The 20,791-nt window shown below is 36.9% G+C and overlaps 1 long non-coding RNA gene across 1 annotated transcript; it reads left to right on the plus strand.

Annotated features, from left to right (window-relative positions):
• Positions 1 to 222: 222 nt before the first annotated feature.
• On the plus strand, positions 223 to 20,454 carry LOC121396383. Its single transcript, XR_005963017.1, has 2 exons — positions 223 to 304; positions 20,211 to 20,454. It is a non-coding gene; the product is annotated as an uncharacterized LOC121396383 (long non-coding RNA).
• The last annotated feature ends 337 nt before the right edge of the window (positions 20,455 to 20,791 follow it).

Genomic DNA, 20,791 nt, shown 5'->3' on the forward strand with positions numbered 1-20,791 from the left:
AGGGGTGCCCGCATGGGCGGATCTTCATTAAGGCTTGGGGAGGCTAAGCCTCCCCAAAATCTGCCAGAGAACTTGAAAAAAATAAAAGATAAGAAAAAAATAGTTACGTTTATAACCTCTACACTACAGGTTTGAGCAATAGCAGAAAAAAAAAATCTGAAAGCATCCGATTGGTTGTTGTGATGTCAATTACGTTACGTATCAGTTATTTGTGGCAAGTACAAGACGTGCAGTGTCGACGAACACTGGGAGTACAAGCAGATAGAGCCAGCAGCTCCTGAATGCGGACTTTGTACATCGCCTGGTATGTGAGCTCCCAAAAGTGTCAGTGCCCTGTACAGGAGTCTGGGTGCCTCCAATAAATCTTCCATTTCAAGGCCAAGAGGCTCCCTTTAGTTCTTAGAGATCGCATTCATTTCTGGCAGCCATTGACTTGGGCTGGGGGTGTAACAGACAGTAATCTCTCAGGAATGGACTCCTGCACGGGGCACTGACACTAAAGCAAATATTCCATATTTGCAGCCCCTGCAGTTAAGCTGTGGAGCAGTGACTTTCAACACAAAATATATGCAAGCAGTGAAACAAACTTTAATAATTATATTGTAATATTGTGATCACATTGCTGCATTACCAAGATACCAACGTAATTTTTTACATTACATTTTGCTTGTGTGTAATAAGTACAGTGTGTATTGTTCACTTACAATAGCACTCATTTTAATTACATTAACAATGTGTTGGTGGGGGGGGTTGAACTAAATCAGTTTACAGATCTCTGCTTCATGAGATGCTTAAGGCCAGGGACAGAATTTGCGGATTTTGTCCATATTACAAAAGACTAAATATTGTTGTTTAAAGGTCCACTAATGCTGCACCCTTTTCTAAAAACTCATTGAGAGTGGGCAGGCCATTTTTAAATTGTGTCTTGATATTTTTGAACATATAGGGGCTTATTTTTCTAAGGGTCGAAGTGAATTTTCGAATTCAAAAACTTTGAATTTCAAAGTCATTTTTGTGTACTTCGACTATCGAATAGGCGAAATTCGACTTCAACTTCGATTCGAATTGAAAAAACTTTGAATATTCGACCATTCGAAAATCAAAGTACTGTCTCTTTAAAAAACTTCGACTTCGACACTTCGCCAACTTAAACCTGCCGAATTGCTATGTTAGCCTATGGGGACCTCCTAGAACCTATAGCCAACATTTGGCTAAGTTTTTAGAAGTCAAAGTTTTTTTTTTGAAAATTGTTTGATTAATTAAATTGTTCGAATCTTTCAAATCGAAGGATTTAATCGATCAATTAAATGATTCTACTTCGATCGCATATGGCCATATTCGATCAAAAAAACTTTGACTTTGAATATCGAACTATTGCAATTTAGAAGTTTTTTTCACTTTGAAATTCGACCCTTAGTAAATGTGCCCCATAGTGTGGGTCCCATATAGTCTTTTAACTAATGCTAATTTATATATATATACTTTAGATATCATTGATTTTTTTCTGTATGTTGATGTGCAAAGCATTACACAATAATCAATGCAAATATATATGTCAGAATACAGTTGGCGTAAAGGAACAGTTCATTGTAAAAATATATACTGGGTAAATATATAGGCTGTGCATAATGAAAAATTTTTCTAATATAGTTAGTTAGCCAAAAATGTAATGTATAAAGGCTGGAGTTACTGGATGTCTAACATAAAAGAACAGACCCCAACTTCTGTGACTTGAAGGGGGCCACATGGGACATAACAGTTCAGTGAGTTTGCAATTGATCCTCAGAATTCAGCTCAGATTCAAAAGCAAAAGATATGTCCCGTGTGACCTCTTCTCTAGTCACTGATTGGTTACTGCCTGGTAACCAATCAGTGGAAACCAAGAGAGCTGAAAAGCAGGAAGTAGTGTTCTGGCTATTATGTTAGACATCCAGTCACTCCAGCCTTTATACATTACATTTTTAACTAACTATATTAGATACATTTTCAGCTCAGATTCAAAAGCAAAAGATATGTCCCGTGTGACCTCTTCTCTAGTCACTGATTGGTTACTGCCTGGAAACCAATCAGTGGAAACCAAGAGAGCTGAAAAGCAGGAAGTAGTGTTCTGGCTATTATGTTAGACATCCAGTCACTCCAGCCTTTATACATTACATTTTTAACTAACTATATTAGATACATTTTTTATTTTACATAGCCTATTTTTATTCTATTCTTATTTCTATACTGAACAATTCCTTTAAATCATCAATGTCAATGACCAAAATCATACAATAATAACAAAAAGCCTGCGAATCCAGTAAATGTAAATTTTAACTCAGGCTTTTGTATGGCTGCCATTAGCCTTCCCAAACAAAAAAATCACCCTCCGCCTATGGGTGCCCGCTGTGTAAATCCAGCCCTGCCGGCCATGTCATAGAAGTGGAAGAGGGATTAGGCATGTTGCTATTTTATGGAGCAGCGAAGGAACAGGCTACCATGTCACAGAGCACCAACTGAAGAAGTGGTAGACATACTGTATATGTATACATACTGTATGCGAGGTAACTCCGAGGTAACTTCTAATATCCTCATATTTTACAACTGGGGGTACTTTATTTATTATAATACACAAATTTCAGTGAGTCATGTGACAGAAATGACATCAGAACTCACCATTTAGAACTGATGACATCAGAACTCAACATTTATAAGGATATAATTTACAAGATATTCATGGCTTTTGTGTATTATATATATATATATATATATATATATATATATATATATATATACACCCTGTATATATATTACAGTCCACGAAAGCACTCACAGCTGTGAGTGCTTTCGTGGACTGTAATAATTATTGATTGGTTAGCACCCAGCAATTGACCAGATGAATGGTGAGTGCCGATTACTTTCACATACCGGTATATATTTATACACACTACTGTTTTTTAACTTCCAGGCTACTGTATATCAGCAGGATTACCAATCAAGGGGCTTCTGTACATACCCTTAAAATCCAAATCATTAACTGTTGCTGATACCAATGACAATCTTTTACTTCGGTATACTGCTGTGAATACTGCTGTATTCCTGTATGTATATTTTTGTGTGTCTCCTTTGGGTCTATATATATATATATATATATATATATATATATATATATATATATATATATATATATATGCATAGAATGGACCAGCACACCGTTTTCTTCAATCAAACGTGTTTATTCAATACACACTGTGCATCCTGTATTGAATAAACACGTTTGATTGAAGAAAACGGTGTGCTGGTCCATTCTATGCATATATAAACACTTTGACCGAGCACCCGGCTTGGAGAAAAAAGAGGACAGAGTGCAGGTGTTTGTACTATAATATATATATATATATATATATATATATATATATATATATATATATATATATATATATATATATACAGTGCTTTTATCCAGATAATCCAAATTTTTAAAGATGATTTCCTTTTTCTCTGTAATAACAAAACAGTACCTTGTACTTGATCCAAACTAAGATATAATTAAAGGAACAGTAAAACCAAAAAATTCAAGTATTTGAAAGGAATGACAATATAATATAGTGTTGCCCTGCACTGTACAACCTGTGTGGTTGCTTCAGAAACTCCATAATAGTTATATAAACAGGCTGCTGTGTAGCCATGGGGGAAGCCATTCATAGCTAAAAAGGAGAAAAGGCACAGGATACACAACAGATAACAGATAAGCTCTGTAGTGTACAATGGGATTGTTCATTTACTGTATCTATCTACTGCGTATACTGTGCTTGAATGGCTGCCCCCATGGCTACACAGCAGCTATTTATAAAAACTATAGCTGTGTTTCTGCAAACATACCAGTTTTATCAGTACAGTGCAATACATTGTATTTTCATTCCTTTAAAACGATTACATTTTTTGGTGTTATTATTATTATATAATTATAGAAAGATCTGTTATCCGGAAAATATATATAGGTATATATATTTGCCAAACATAATCATTAATTTTATTGTTGTGGAGTAAAGTTTAGATCAACCAGAAGGGTTTAGTTGACACTATGGTGCAATATGTTGAGAGGAACTTTCACCATAATTATTGCACTTTGTTCTTAGCTTACTTTGATAAGAAAATGCATGAAAACTCTGTATTATTAGTGTTCTTACTTTGGTCAAAAATACTTTAATGCATATTATGCTTTATTCTGGCAGAGCTACTGTTCCTAATTGGTAGTTTGTGTATGTGGGAGATGGCTTCCAATGTGATATTTGATCAGGGCCCACCAGTTCTTTAAGGGCCATGACACACAGCACCTTTTGCCCCTTGTTTCCTCTATACTGGCTAACATGCAAATCCCTGCTGGCAACTCATATGTGGCATATCTACTTTTCAAAGCAGCCTGAAGTTTAATTCGCTACATGTATGTTTTGACAGTGGCGATTCACATGTTAGCCAGTGGAGAGGAATCATAGGATGTTTTGTTACCTGCTGTACCAGAAATGTGGCTATTAGTAAAACAAACCTAACAGTGTCTGCTTTCGCATTTTTTCTGTGATTAAGCAAATCACTGCAATAATGTAATTTACTTGTGGTGATTACAATGCTGTGAAGGGTAAGGCATTTTCAGGAAGATTAGTCATCTGTCGTAGATAATATTTTAACATGGGCAACATATCTTCCCTTGTGCCATAGCCCTGAAGGGTAAGTTGCATATCTGTATATCAATGCACAGAATCTTGGCTTGTTTAGAAGAGAAAATAATTGTAACAATAACAATAATAACCTCCGACCTATCTTTCTGCTATCTTTCATCTCTAAACTACTTGAGCGCCTAGTCTACAACTGACTAACCTCATTCCTCTCTGACAATAACCTGCTGGACCCCCTACAATCTGGTTTTAAGCCACAACACTCCACTGAAACTGCCCTGACTCGAATAACTAATGACCTTTTAACCGCTAAAGCCAACAATCATTAATCACTACTAATACTGGTTGATCTCTCAGCTGCATTTGACACTGTAGATCACCCTCTCCTCCTCCAGTCCCTCCATTCGCTTGGTCTTTGTGACACAGCCCTGTCCTGGTTCTCTTCTTACATCACCAATCGTTCCCTCAGTGTCTCCTACAATGGAGTATCATCTTCTCGCCTACCTCTTTCTGTTGGGGTTCCTCAAGGCTCTGTCCTGGGACCATTACTATTCTCCCTCTATACTTCCTCCCTTTGGCAAATTAATCAACTCGTATGGTTTCCACCACCACCTCTATGCTGGCGATACTCAGATCTATCTCTCATCTCCTGATCTCAACCCAGAACTCCTAACTCGCGTCTCCTCCTGCCTGTCCGCTATCTCTACCTGGATGTCGCAACGCTACCTTAAATTAAACCTCTCTAAAACTGAAATGGTTCTCTTTCCTCCAACTAACACCAGTAACATCCCGGAAGTATCCATCATAGTTAACAATTCCACTATCACCCCCAATCCCCAGGCCCGGTGCCTTGGGGTTATCCTAGATTGTGCCGTGTCATTCACTCCTCATATCCAGTCACTTATTAAATCATGTCACTTCCACCTAAGGAACATATCCAAAATACGATCATTTATCACCCAAGATGCTGCCAAAATTCTTATTCACTCTCTCATCATATCATGTCTAGACTACTGTAACTCTCTTTTAATTGGCCTTCCCCTCCAGAGACTGTCACCTCTCCAGTCCATAATGAACACTGCTGCAAGGCTCATATACCTCAGCAAACACTCCTCCTCTGCCTCGCCATTCTGTTAATCCCTGCACTGGCTTCCGTTACCTTTCAGAATCAAATTCAAATTAATGACACTGACTTTCAAAGCACTTCATAACTCTGCCCCACCCTACATCTCTGAACTCATCTCTATATACTTACCCAACCGCTTACTACACTCCTCTACTGACCTGCTACTCAACTCTTCTCTCATTACCTCCTCGCATTCAAGACTTTACAAGAGCTGCACCCCTCCTCTCTCCCACGGTCTGTCCGACTTTCTCCCAACCTTTCTGCTTTCAAGAAATCTCTTAAAACGCACTTCTTTCGAGAAGCCTACCTTCACTCTGCTTAACTACCAAACGCATAGAGAGTACCACATTTCTCACCCACTTAATTCGATCTTGTCCACTCCCACACCTTGTGTATTACTCCCTTCCCTTTAGAGTGTATGTTCTTTCTGCATAGGGCCTTCCTCACCTTTTGTACCGGTATTGATTGTGATGTATGTAACTCCATATGTTCTATGTATATAATTCATGTGATTAAGTTGTATAATCACATTTACTTTACAGTGCTACGCAATAAGTTGGCGCTATATAAATACATGTTAATAATAATAATAATAATTATAATATCACATAATTTTGTTGTTTTAACAGCATGCAAAGCAGTTTTCCCCTATGCATATGCTTAGTTTGATATCTAAAGATCATCATTTACAGAAAAATCGTTTCTGCAATGTCTTTCTAGAAATGCCCATATGTGAGGTGGTGTCAGCTTCATGTATTTGTGTAATCTTTGCAAAGTGTTTTGTACCAGAGCGGATTTGAGCTCCCATGTCTGTACTTCACAGTGCTTATCTGTTTGTTTTAGGTTTCTTCTGTGTTTGGCGATTTTTATTTATCTGTGCCTGTTTGCCTCAGTGTTTGCATAAACTAGATGCAGTCTACAGTTTAGAGATGAATCCTATGAATACTAATCTTAGACTACCCTTGACCCAGGGTCAAGTAAAGATCAAAACAAAACCGTTTAATATTTTCCTTTTGCAGATCAATAGAAGCATAAATTCACTCTCAATGACAACAATAATTTAAACAGATCTATACAAGACATGCATGTATTTTCAGGGTATGTGGCTTCCTTCTTACTTGTAAAGCAAGAAATACATTTTGTTAAACTTTTTACAATTTAATCCATGTAACTTATTATTAGAGGTTGAAAAATGCTATTTTCAGCAGATCATGTCATATACAGTAAATATCTCCTTTTCTTATTCACTTTCCCTCCTGGTGAAAAGGATAGGGGACCTATTGAAAATTCTCCTTTTCTCTTTCAGGAGAGTTCACATGTGGGTCGAACAATTGATTTTAGCTTTTATTTTTAAGTTTTTTTTTAGTTTTCCTGTTTCTCTTTTGCCCAGATCAGCAACAAGGGTAGATGGCAAAATATAATCTGTGATGTGATGTATATCAATTTATCTAGTTTTATAATTCTACATCAAACAAAATAATCCTTTTATGGGTTTGTCAGCATTGTCTGGACATGAGGAGTGATTATTTACATCAAGTTTCACTCAAAAGAGACTCACACACCCAACCCAAGTATTACACAAGGAAAATCCACTAAACATACAGTAAAGCACAGCCATTCCAGAAATGCAGAAATACTTACAGCTTTGTTTACAATATTACCGCATTTCCAATATTTCTTCCATCTAGAAAAAAAATAAAAAACAAAATTAAACCATTAATCTGGCTGGATTTTCCACTTCATGGAGCAATTTATTTAGCACTGACTAAAATGAAGAAGATTGTGGCGTTTTGTCTGCTATCTGTAAATTCTGTTTTAGTGATGAAATAGGATCATCTCGGCACAAGTACAATGGACATTTGCAGAGTCACAGAAATAAAAGATTGTAAAGGAGGGACTTTTCATTGCTAGTATTGAGTTTTGCTGCTGGCAGTGTCTATACGTGGGGAAAAAGATGATTTAATTTATAGAAAGGACAAGGATGTCATGTTGCAGATTTAATCAAAACAGTATTATAACACTCTAAAATAAAAAGAAATACTGATGTGATTGGAATATCATTGCAATATGTAAAGAAAAGAAAGCATGTAGGTAATACAATACAAAATTCATAGAAAAGAGAGAGAGAAAGACAAATTACCTTGTACATACATCTAATAAATATAAAAACAAAAAAAACCCAGAAAGCAAAACAACTAATTTGAAGTGCTGGTAAAATGGACCATCGATTTGGGACTAGATCTGCATTTTTTATTTTAATAAAGCTTTCTCTTTCTCTCTTGCTCTCTCTCCCTCTCTGTTGCAAAATATAAAAGCTGATCTGATAAATATTAATTTGAACCATCATAATGTATTTGAAAATTCCAGCTAAAATGTCACCACATGGAACATTAATGTAATATTTCAAGGCCCTGAGAGCAATACTCATATTGATTGCATTTATTTCACTCTGGGGAGGAGAAATAATTCTTCAATGTGGGACACATCTGGTAGCCAAAGATGCAAACGCAGAGAGAGGAAATGCAAAATTTACAGAAAAGAAAATAGAAACAACAACATGCAACTTAAATTTACAGAAGCATCACATTTTTGTGTCATTCTGTGAACCCAATTCAAGAAAAACGTATTTATGTATTTACATTATTTTGGTAAACATAACAGAATGAAAAAAGACATTAAATACACATATGTATCTTTTGGCATTACAAGTGCTGGTATCATCAACATTTCAAAGATACAAAATGTAACTGAAATTGATTATGGAAACTGTGTTTTCAGTGCTACGAGGCAGTTTCCAACAACTCACTCAGATTAGGGTTAACGCACCTGCCATTTAAAGGAGCTGCTGTAAAATAATATGTAGTGATAGTTCACACTGCAAATGCAGCCCTGCCTTATGTACAAGTTCCAATTATACACACCCAGAATCTAAATTAAAGATTTCTTTGGAAGTCAGTACCTTAATCTAATTTTTAGGGGGTTAAAAATGTAAAAAGAAATGTTCCCAATTTAAACCAAAAGCAGAAAAACCTGTAGTTTTTTACAGTCTTTTGCAAAATGTGAACTGAGACACTGTCTGTCTGGAGTCCCATAAAACAGATCTTTCCCTTGTCATTAAGAATATTGATGTTCATTAGGCCGGGCGTCAATGTGTCTTTGTGCAAATGAAACCAAATCTTAGTCAAATTGTGACCCTCAGCCTAACACTCTGCCATGTAATTGACATTTACTTCCTTCATTCTGATTTTAACTTATATTGTCAAAAGTATATTTGCAATGCAAGTGACCTTAAACTGACATGTAGTTAAATGCATATATGCATTTATTGTTTTTTTTAATCATCAATGTCTGCCTTCTTTTTTGTATGCATTGATTTATCACTATATCTATCTTGAATCTATCTTTAAAAACATACATGAGGTTCATCAAGCAGGTTTTTAAAATCTTGCCATTTTAAAACAAGTGAAAATACATAATGAAGTCAAATGTTGTAAGAAGTTGTCTTTGTTGAGGTAAACAGAACACTCTAATAATCTGAATGCATTTGATTTATCATATGACTTGGATCTGCTTTTTTTCTGAAAGAACTGGCAACAGAATAATAGCACTATCCCTTCATGGTCCTGCCATCACCATATTTGAGGAATGTCACCTGGAAGTGCTATTCTAAATATTATTTCTGTAATTGCGGTGAGGTAAGGAATTAAACAGCGGGGCATCAAAAATAACTTGAACATTTTTGCAACATCCTACATTAATTTGACTTTCCTCTTTTGTGAAAAAGGCACTTAGTTTGGCCAGTAGAAGTAACCTATAAACAGATGACCAGTAAATTTTACCTGCTGATTGGTTGCTATGGGTTACTGCTCCTGGGCAAACATAATGGGGCAGATTTACTTAAGGGCTAATTTGCCATTGCTAGCGAAAATTTGGCAGAAATCTCATACACAGGGACATTGGCAATTTACTAACAGGCATAGAAGACAATCAGCTAGCAAAAGAGACAATGTGCTAGCCAAAGAGACCGTCACTAGCATAGTGTCACGGTCGGCACCCTAAACCAGAACTAATGCCAAGCTCCCTGGTCTTGGCTCGGCTTCACCAGTAGTGTGACCGCCTTTGGCTTCAGGAGGAGCCCTCAGCGTACTCAGATGCCACCTGGACTTTTCGAGAGGAGCAAGGCGAGGAGTTCTGGCAAGCAAAGGGGCACGACTGTTGTTAAAGTCAGTTAGGCCGAAGGTCGTGGTACAGTAACGTAAGACAGATTCGTGGTCAGACAGGCCGGGTCGAGGCAGGCAGATAGCTAGAGTCGTCAGGCAGGCAATGGTCAAACCATGTAATCAATCAGATGGGCTGAGGCAGAATCGGAGTCAAATAACAGGCAGAGGTAAAACCAGAACGTCAAACAGGAGGGTTAAGCAGAGTCAAGGTCGGTTTCAGGCAAGGGTCAGGTTCCAGAGATCAGAATAGTCAAACAGGCAGGCAAGGGTCAAAACAGATAATCAGGATCAGATTCAAACAGAATAGGACCAGCTAATAGCACCAGGAACAAATCCTGTCACGGGCAATGACAAACAGTGGGAATGCCCCTTTAATACTTTTGAATTTGGCGCCATTGCACACTGACATCATTACGCCAGCGCGCATGCGCCTTTAAATACGGAAGTGCGCATGCGCGCGCGCACTAAGGAAAAGCCAGAAGAGGAACAGCGCGGCGGGCGTCCCCGCCGTGGGGGCGGCAGGTGTCCCTGCCGTCCCCCCACTAGACCACCAGGGTAAGACTTTATTACACATAGTTTTACGCCCATAGTTTTTGCTCAGGTGAACGATTGTTACTCTGTAAATTCACTAAAGTGTGAATTTTACAAAACATTACATCTTTCGCCGGAGTTTCTTTTACTACCTCAGACCTGGTGAACTGATAAGATGAATCTACATCCTCATCAATCTTATGTCAGTGATATCATATCTAAAAAAACGCTGGCATTTGTTCATGTTTTAAAGCAGGATTGCCTTCAAAAGTCCTAACTATGAAAGATTTTGTGTTAACATTTTTTTCCAACCATTTGAGGGACATGCCACATTTGTTTTAGTGTGGGCTCATTAGGGCATTAGAAGATCTCTTTGTCATTATTATGCTTCCTTGGACGTTTGCATAATACAATTATAAAATAATTATAAGTGCCCACTTCAAGCATTTGCACCAACATCTCCCATAAAGACGTGTATATGACCGATATGTACCCACCCTATTTAGATTGACCCAAGCTTAAGTATACTAACGAATAGGGATGTAGCGAACGTCGGAAAAAATGCGAACGGTTCGCGAACGTTGCGAACCCCATAGACTTCAATGGGAAGGCGAATTTTAAAAGCTATAAAAGACATTTCTGGCCAGAAAAATGATTTTAAAGTTGTTTAAATGGTGCAACGACCTGGACAGTGGCATGCCAGAGGGGGATCAAGGGCAAATATGTTTCTAAAAAATCCATTGTTGACACAGCGCTGCGTTTTGTGCTGTAAAGGGCAGAAATCACACTACGTCACTCAGGTGGTGTTTCTGGAGACGGTATTATTATTGATATTTAGACAGAATGTGAAAAAGCTCACACAGCTAGGTGGCAGTGGTTTGAAGAACAGATGCAGATGAGAGATCAGCAGCAGGACAGACAGCTGCCCACAGCAGCTACATACAGAGCACTGCAGTAGAAGGTAGATTACTAGCCAGCAAAGCTACCTAACCTAAAATGTCCCTCAAATCCCTGCAGAGTTCTGTCCCTACAATACAGAGCAGTATCAAGTAGATTACTAGCCAGCAAAGTTACTATCAACTGTCCCTCAAATCACTAACAGCTCTCTCCCTACACTAGCTCTTCCAAGCACACACAGGCAGAATGAAAAAACGCTGCAGGGCTTCAGTTTATATATGGAAGGGGAGTGGTCCAGGGGGTGTGGGGGTGGTCCAGGAGGGAGAGCTTCCTGATTGGCTGCCATGTATCTGCTGGTCTGGGGGAGAAATGGCAAAAAAAAGCGCCAGCTAAGGCGAACCCAAATTGGCGAACGTTGCGTTACGTTCGCGAACATTCGGCGGACGCGAACGGTCGATGTTCGCGCGAACAAGTTCGCCGGCGAACAGTCCGCGACATCCCTACTAACGAATTTTCACCAGACACGAATCAACGCTTGCGAAACTTCGCCAGCGTTCGGCTGCAGAGACGCAACTTTGCATTTTATTGAATTAGCGTAGTGGTGCGAAGTGTGGAAAAGCCTTAACAGATGAAAATTTGCCCTTTAGTGAATTTGCCCCCATGGCTTTTATTGCATTACCCCCAACATAATTCTTTTAAATGCAAAAGTGCAGAAAATACTGTACATTTAGATGGTTTGCCCTCCCCCTAGACCTATTTCCATCATATAAATGATGAAATATAAGATCTATAATATAAATAAAAGACCGTTATTAATTTAGTAGTCTTTCTTTATAGTTGCACTGCAGTGCCTTGGAGTTCCAGCTATATGTTCTGTCTCTGTAACATAAATTGAATTATGGTAAAAGGGGTTTATCCAATTACTTTATATTCATAGGCCTTTTTTTGAATTCATAGCCAGCAGAAAGTAAGATGCCTCCTCAGGCAATCACAAAAAGGCCACATGTCCACGTGCACAATTCCAAGTTGACTTCAGTTGCAGAATTTTAGAGCTAGAACTATTAAGTTAAATCGGCTTCCATAGCATTGGGTGTACATGTCAACATGGGTACAGAATCATGGCTAAATAAGGCAGTATCATTATTTTTGGAAAAGCATCAGCGTTTTTGTTTAGTCACACTATTTTGCTGTCTGCTGGGGGGAATGTGCTGCCTAAGAAGTAGATATGAGATGAGAGATTATTTTTTAATTATATAATAATTTTTCCAAAGGCACATCCTTAAAGCCCTGCAAAGTCACCTTGGAGTGTCTCAGGATGCATTCAAGAAAGGCAACTCAAGATATTCTGAGCAGCTGGAAGGAAAGCTGTCATCATTTGCTTTGTTATTTAGATAAGTATAATCACAACTATAACCCTGCAAGGTCATTCTTTTATAAAACACCACTCCATAAAACTCTATTTACAAAGGTGAAGTCGCGCTTCCGTGAAGATAGAAGCAGCACCCAAAAAAGGAATGGATCCACTGGTCCACTTATATGTAAAGAGAAAGGGGGGGAGGGTGCGCTGAAAGAACGTGGTTTCACTCGTTGACCTAAAAAGACATAGTAATCCCAAATAGTGTAATAGTCCTTTGGTGATATAAAGATGTTTAGGTGAATCGGATCTACTCACAGACAGAATGTATCATAGGTGCCTTTAAAGTATTGCCGGCGATGTCTGATTCTTAGGATAATTACGTCTGTAGGGAAAAAACTTATATAGTGCAGTACCAACGTGTTTGCTCAGGACGAAAAATTCTAACCGCACTTACCCCAGATTCGTGGGAGAATGCACAAAGGAGAGATCGTTGAGGATCAGCTTACGGTATCCTGTATGGCTAGATGTTATTTCTTTCGCCTGCCAGTTAGGTAACTTGTTGGAGCCGTGTCCTTCTATGATAAATCAGGTGCACTTTGAAATGATGCGGTCGCTCTGTCTCTTAAGCGCTCAGGTTTCAGCAGAGCCGCATCCGTCTTAGTGGTTCTTTTTTCGCCGGTTTAGCGCCTCCTTCCTCGTGTCAAACGCCGATTGTAAGTCTTTGAAGCTGATTTTGAGCGGATTCAGTTCGTCACTATTTTCTTTTTGATTGGTTCAAACGAAATCCACATGTTGAAGAGGATTGTAGGTTAAATAATTATTTTTATTGGTAGATAATTAGACATACATAGCCCAACGCGTTTCGTATTGTAATAATACTTCCTCAGGGGCACAAAAGGCTTTTTCCCATAATTCCTGGTGGTGTCTTTTATCCCCTAGGTGGGTGGTTCTTTCAATTGGGTTAATTGGTTACTAATAGTATAAGGTTACAATAGTGATACAAATAAAATTCGTTTATAAAAACATATATGGAATGGAGAGTACATAATCACGCTTTGTTAACAATAAATAGTTAAGATAGGTCATAAAAGGTTAATTTTTCTAAACGAATTAACCAGTTAAAAAGCAATTCAAGTCGATGTCTATATTTAATCCTTTAGGTGCCAGTGTGCAAAGTTTGTGAATCCAAGAGGTTTCTTCCTTGGATATTAGATTTATTATGTCACTTCCCCGCCAGTGTGCTTTCTTTTGGACGATTCCTACGAAAGTTAATAGGGATGGATCACAATTATGTTGACTTTTGAAATGGGCTGATACACTGTGTGTTAATACCCCTTTTTTAATGTTGTTAATGTGTTCCCTTAGTCTGGTTTTTAGGCATCTTCCGGTCCTTCCTATATATTGTAATTTGCATGGACATTGTAGCAAATATATCACGTTCTTGCTATTGCAGGTGATGAAACTTTGTATTTTATGGGTTTCTTTCGTTATTTCTGACGAAAAAGACAGGCTTGTTTTCTGGGTATTTTTGCATGTCTTACATGCTTTACAGTTTTTACAAGGATAGAAACCGTTTTTTTGTGTTAGAAATGTGTTAGTTATCTTTTTCTGTGTTGGTATGCAACTCGGTACCAACATTTGTTTTATGGTTTGGGGTTTTTTATAAAGTATTCTTGGATTTTCTGTCAGATGTTCAGATAGATCTTTATCGTTTCTTAGTATATGCCAATGTTTTTTTAAGATTTTTTCAAACTTGTTTTTAGAGTGGTTGAAGGTAGTGATGAACGAAATATGGTCATTTTTCTGAGTTCCTAATTGCTTGTTGGTATTTTTTAACATTACATTACGGTCTTTCCTATCACATTTCTCTTTGGCTTCTTTTATGGTTTGTTCTTTGTATCCCTTTTCCCTAAATTGCTTGTATATTGTGTGGCACTCATTTTCATAGTCGGTTGTACGGCTGCAATTTCTTTTTGCTCTATTAAATTGGCTTAAGGGTATGTTGTTTAGCCATTTTTTATGATGGCAACTACTTTGTAGTATAAATCCATTGGTATCAGTTGGTTTTCGATATAGACTTGTGATGAGTTTGTCGTTGTCGGCTGATATCACTAGGTCCAAGAAATTCACACTGACTTTACTAGTGTCACTGGTGAAATTGATATTGAAGGTGTTAGTGTTAATCTGTTTTAGAAATCCGTTTAGATCTTCTTCAGGGCCCTGCCATATGAATATACAGTCATCGATATATCTCTTCCATTTCATTAGTCCTCTATTCTGTTGTAGCAGTGGTTGAATGTATTGTTCCTCCCAGTATCCCATAAAAAGGTTTGCATAGCTGGGAGCGAATCTGGTTCCCATCGCTGTCCCCATCGTCTGTAGGTAATAATCACCTTCGAACCAGAAGTAGTTGTTAGTCAGAATGAATTCTATGCCTTGCAAGATAAATTCACGTTGCATATTGTCTATGGTGATATCTTTTTTAAGGAAGTGATCGACAGCAGTTAGTCCTAACTGGTGATTGATAATAGTGTATAGCGAGGTTACATCACAGGTGCCAAGGATGTAATGTTTTTCCCAGGTGATTTCATTAACGAAGTTTATGGTTTCTATGGTGTCTTTTAGATATGATGGTAAAGAGATCACATATTTTTGTAGAAATATATCTATATATTCTGATAAATTGGCAGTAAGTGAACCACATCCAGAGATGATTGGGCGCCCGGGGGGGTTTGTTGCGTTTTTATGAATTTTTGGTAATGTATAGATGACAGGGACTTTTGGATGGTTTACTTTAAGATATTCAAATTCCTTTTTGCTTAAAATTCCTTTGTTTTTTGCACCATTTAAAAGTTCGGTTAGAACTTTTTTATATTCGTTAGTGGGATTTGATTTTAATATCTTATAGGTGGTAGTGTCAGATAACTGTCTTTTTATTTCACTCAGATAGTTTTCTTTTGTCATGATCACGATGCCCCCCCCTTTATCGGCAGGCTTTATTACTATGGAATCATCTTTTTTGATGTCTTTAAGTGCTTTTTGTTCGTTCTTAGTAAGATTGGGTTTTGTGGGTTTTCTTACTTTGAGGTCATCCAGGTCTTGTAGAACTAAATCTCTAAATGTGTTGATGAAATTACTGTTGGCGTATGTAGGGTTAAATGTAGATATGGGTTTCAATGAAGTGTGTTTGAATTTTTGAGATTCTGTCTCTTCTGTGTGGTTTCTATGGGCAAAGAATTTTTTCAGACTGAGTTTTCTAATGAATTTGTGTGTATCGATATAGGTTTGAAATTTGTCGAATTGGTTAGTGGGAGCGAATTTTAGACCTTTCTGAAGAACTCTGATCTGATCTGGTTTAAGGGTTTTTGAGGTGAGGTTATAAATCCCTAAAAAGGGATCCACATCTGTCTTCTGTCTTTCAATTCTCTGTTTATTGGATTTAATCCCCCCTCGTGTTCCTCGTTTTCTGAACCGAAGGTTTTTCTTTTCTTGACCGGTGTGCCGAAGTCCGACTCTTCTCCTAGTTCCCTGTATGTTCGTTTTTCTTTGTCTCTGTTCCTTTTCTCTGTAAAATCCCGTTCCTGATGGTGGGTATCATATTGATGTTTAGGGTGAGTGGAATTATGTGTAACATGGTGATTGTTATGGTGATAAAATAAGGTATATTAAAGAAAATGTAAGTTATCCATTATATCGATATATAAATTGTTTTTCTGTGTTTCTCAACCAAGTATTTATTTTTTTCAAAGCTGTAACTAGCACATGCATGTTAAAAAAAGCTGACAGGTTTTAGTCAAGCAGGAGTCACAATTTAGAATATACTTTCAAAAAATCTGTTATTTGTAGTAGGAAAAGCGTTAGGTTGAAGAACCTAACAATTTAATCAAACCAGTTATATATAAAAAACTAAAAGCTAAAAAAAGAAAAGAATTGTTAATCTCCCAACACAGGTTCTTGTAATAGCCACTTATAATAGAAAATTATTCTATTATATATGTTATATGTTGCTGAGAATAACAATCCAACAGTATTCAAAAGCTAAAAGTGTCTGTGTATTGTGTTACACTATGGAGTACTAGCAATGCTGCCTGTACTATACTGATACATTAAATAAACAAAAATATATTTATTAAAGGGCACATTTACTACTGCTCAAGCCTCTGGCCTTGAGTAATGTCAAGTGCTCACACAAGGTTTCTATAACCAATTGCTTGAGTAATAGTAAATGTGCCACTGCATGTTGGAATGGGATTTAAGAAGTGTTTCCAAACTAACATTTTTAATGCATTGCATTTAGGGGGTATAGTAAAAGAAGGTGGCACATTTGCCTCAAGTCTGATGCTGCCTAGTGATGGGCGAATAAATTCACCTGGCACAAATTTGCGGCGAATTTCCACGTTGCGCCTCGGATGAATAAATTTGTGAATCTCCCGTGAAAATTCGCCGGAGAAAATTTGCTGGCTTCAATTTCCGATTTTCACGATTTTTTAGTGAAAAACCTTCAAATTTCACGATTTTTTCGTGAAAACATTTGAATTTCACAATTTTTTCATGAACTTTCCAATTTCACAAATTTATGTGCCACTGCATGTTGGAATGGGATTTAAGTAGTGTTTCCAAACTAACATTTTTAATGCATTGCATTTAGGGGGTATAGTAAAAGAAGATGGCACGTTTGCCTCAAGTCTGATGCTTCCTAGTGATGGGCGAATAAATTCATCTGGCACAAATTTGCAGCGAATTTCCACGTTTCACCGCGGATGAATAAATTTGCGAATCTCCCGTGAAAATTCGCCGGAGAAAATTTGCTGGCGTCAATTTCCGATTTTCACAATTTTTTAGTGAAAAACCTTCAAATTTCACGATTTTTTTGTGGAAACATTTGAATTTCACGATTTTTTCATGAACTTTCCAATTTCACAAATTTTTCGTAGTTTCGCGAATTTTGCGTGAAATTTGTGAATTTTCGGCAAAGCGAAACAGGAGAAATTCGCCCATCACTAATGCTGCCTAATAATATGGGTTACTTAATAGTTGCACCTGGTATTATATCATCCACATTTATACTCTTGTAGGAAATTTGGTTAAATAATACAGATTCCTTCAAAACAGATCTCTATCAAGGATCGAGGTGGGGGGAAAAGGGGAAAAGTAATTTCACACTTTTTTACCTTCTTCAAAAAATAAAATGTTCACAAACTAAAACATGGCAAGCTTTATATTTTTGATTTTTTTTTTATAAGAAAAAACGTGACGTGCATGTTTTTAATCATGTTCAATCATGAACACCAAGTCATAAAAAAATCACCCTCTAAGAATTAGGCAAAATCTGAATTTTGCTGGGATTCTGTGCTACATCTTTCTGAAAAATATCAAAGAAGCTCTGGCACCAACAACTGTACTTTATATAAGCAACTTTATAATATATACAATATGATCAACATTGCATTTAAACATGACTCAATGAACTAGCTGATAAAGGGATACTATCGTACTTATTGCACCGGTACTAACACTTTCCTTGTTGTAAATGAGGGAATACACGTCATGCAAAGCATTTTCTTATACAATAAATGGCCAAGAAGACAAGTCATGTAATGATTGTGGGTTTTCTGTCACAGACCCACTTCTAACTGCTACAAACACAGTAACAGAAGACAAGTGTTGTAAAAGTTGTAAACAAATAAATATTTTGCATGAATAACAAAATGTGCATTTACAATCTAATTTGCTATTTTCTTCATTTGGCACTTACACAGCAAACTTTAATTAGGTATAGTGCATTCTTAAGGCCTGCTCAAACATTGCATCGTTTTGTAATGCAAAAAAAACTTTTTTTCAGTAAGATGTTTTATTACATACAGTAAATAGTAAATGTGCCCCCTAGTGTGCCAATCCATGGTATAGATTATACTTTACTGAAGTATACACAATATGCAGCACATAATACAAACAGTAATCCAGTATTAAAAAGGATTGCTGTGAATCCAGGTTTTGGTACAGGATACCTTTTTTTTGGAATCAGCCAAATAATTTAGTCTTCAAAAGAATCGAACTTAAACTTTTAGGCTAATCATTTTTTTCTTCCAGATAATGCAATAGTTTTGGGATTTTTTCCAAAACGAAAAATGCAAATTATGGTTCAGATTCAGTTTGATATTCATCTGAATTTTTGTGGCGGATTTGTTGTTTTTCTTGAGCAGAACACAAAAATCAACATGCATAATCTGTAAAGACTGCTAGTATCCAAATGACAAAATAACAATTACTGCCAAAACAAAATACAAAAAGGCACAAGGCAAAAAGTTATTTACATATTTTGCTATTGGCCTGTATAGCCTTCCTACATAAAACCCAGCACAATCTTTGTAACTCATATGACATATAAAGCACTGAACATCTTTCACTGAACACACTGTTGGATGGTTTTCAGCTACTCCCATCTTAAGGGGGTATATACAGGGACATATTTATTAATATGTCTCAGTTTACTACACAGTTAGCCAGGTAAAAACGCCAGTCTCTATTCATACCTATAGGGTTCTTTTAAAGGACAAACTGTCCTATCACCCTTTCATCAATATGCCCCACACCCTTTAAAGTCTGGTAAGAAAATAACTATTGAAGGTGCTTGGTTCAATAATAATTCAATGGCACAGTCACAAGTACTGCCATAAGTTATTCATTGCTTTTACTAATTGTCCAGTGTTATTTGCCAGGAACTGAGGCCAGCAGTTTTTCAATAACTGTTGATTATTAAGGAATACTTGAATTACTGTGTTAGTCAATGAGGACTTTTTTGTTAAAACGTAATACCTTTCACAAGAATGAAATCATTGCCTTATTTTATGTTGATCATTCACAAGGCAAAACTGGGCTGTAAATCAGCGGAGTTTAAATGCATCAAATGTCTCTGTAAGACTCTTTAAATGTTTTTAATGAACAATAAAAAAGTGAACATTTTTAGATATTCATCCTTTTAAGAAATCGAGATTTGAATTAATCTGTGATCTAAGAAAAGAAAACAGTTCATTCCATGGGTACTAGTGATATGGGACATTATCTACTTCTATTTTTACATAAAGCTAAAACAACAGTTTATCGAGGCAGAAAATTTAATACTTCAGTGAAAATCTTTGTGAAAAATCTGTTCTTTTTAGCAGCAAAAGTGTATTTTTAACTTTGTATTTAAATTTAATGCCTGTCAGCTTAATGATTCCTGGCAGTGTTTAATGCATAAATGTGAGAAAAAGTCCTGTTGTATAAAAATGGAATATCACTGTGCTTCATAAGTCTGTCCGTTAACAAATAGGGTTAAAAGTAGTTTGGCAAAACACATATCTGAACATATAAAATGACTCCATATCTAAATTGAATATGTAGCAGCAGCAGTTTCTTCACACTGTTTATCTCTTGACCTTTTCCAGGAGCAATAAATATGAGAATGAGAAGATGCTAAACCTCCTGATTCAGGAAGAATGCACCAGAGGACACTTCAAATAAAACCCTGGAGACTGGGACCTGGCCTGCTTGCCGCCCAGCAATTCTCTCACCTTTCCCCCTGTTGTAACGGCAACATAACATAAAGTTTGCTCATTGCATTTACCCATGTCCTTTGTATAATATTGGAGAACAGGGTGTGCATAAATAAATGATTTAAAGTTGACTTTCCTTGAATGAGGTTAGCACTGGAATTATTTAGCTGGTCAAGGACAGGGATGGAAACAACACAGCAAACTGTAGGTAAAAAAATAGTTTTAGACTGTTTTTCATTGCGTATTTTGTGTAACGCTTCTACTAATTAGGTCATTTGTATGAATTTATTGAGATGTAGAGATGTAGACCTTTCTTTGTGCATGCTCTTTTTTTTAGGGCGCACTCAGTATCCAGTGCATCTATTTCCCATAGACCCACTGCACAAACAGATGGAAGAGTACATTTTAAGAAGAAGGGTTAGTTCTGGGTATTTTACAGTATATTCTGACATAGAAAACAAAACAGCTCTTTT

This window comes from Xenopus laevis, chromosome 7S (genome assembly GCF_017654675.1).
Source record: "Xenopus laevis strain J_2021 chromosome 7S, Xenopus_laevis_v10.1, whole genome shotgun sequence".
Lineage (NCBI taxonomy): Eukaryota > Metazoa > Chordata > Amphibia > Anura > Pipidae > Xenopus > Xenopus laevis.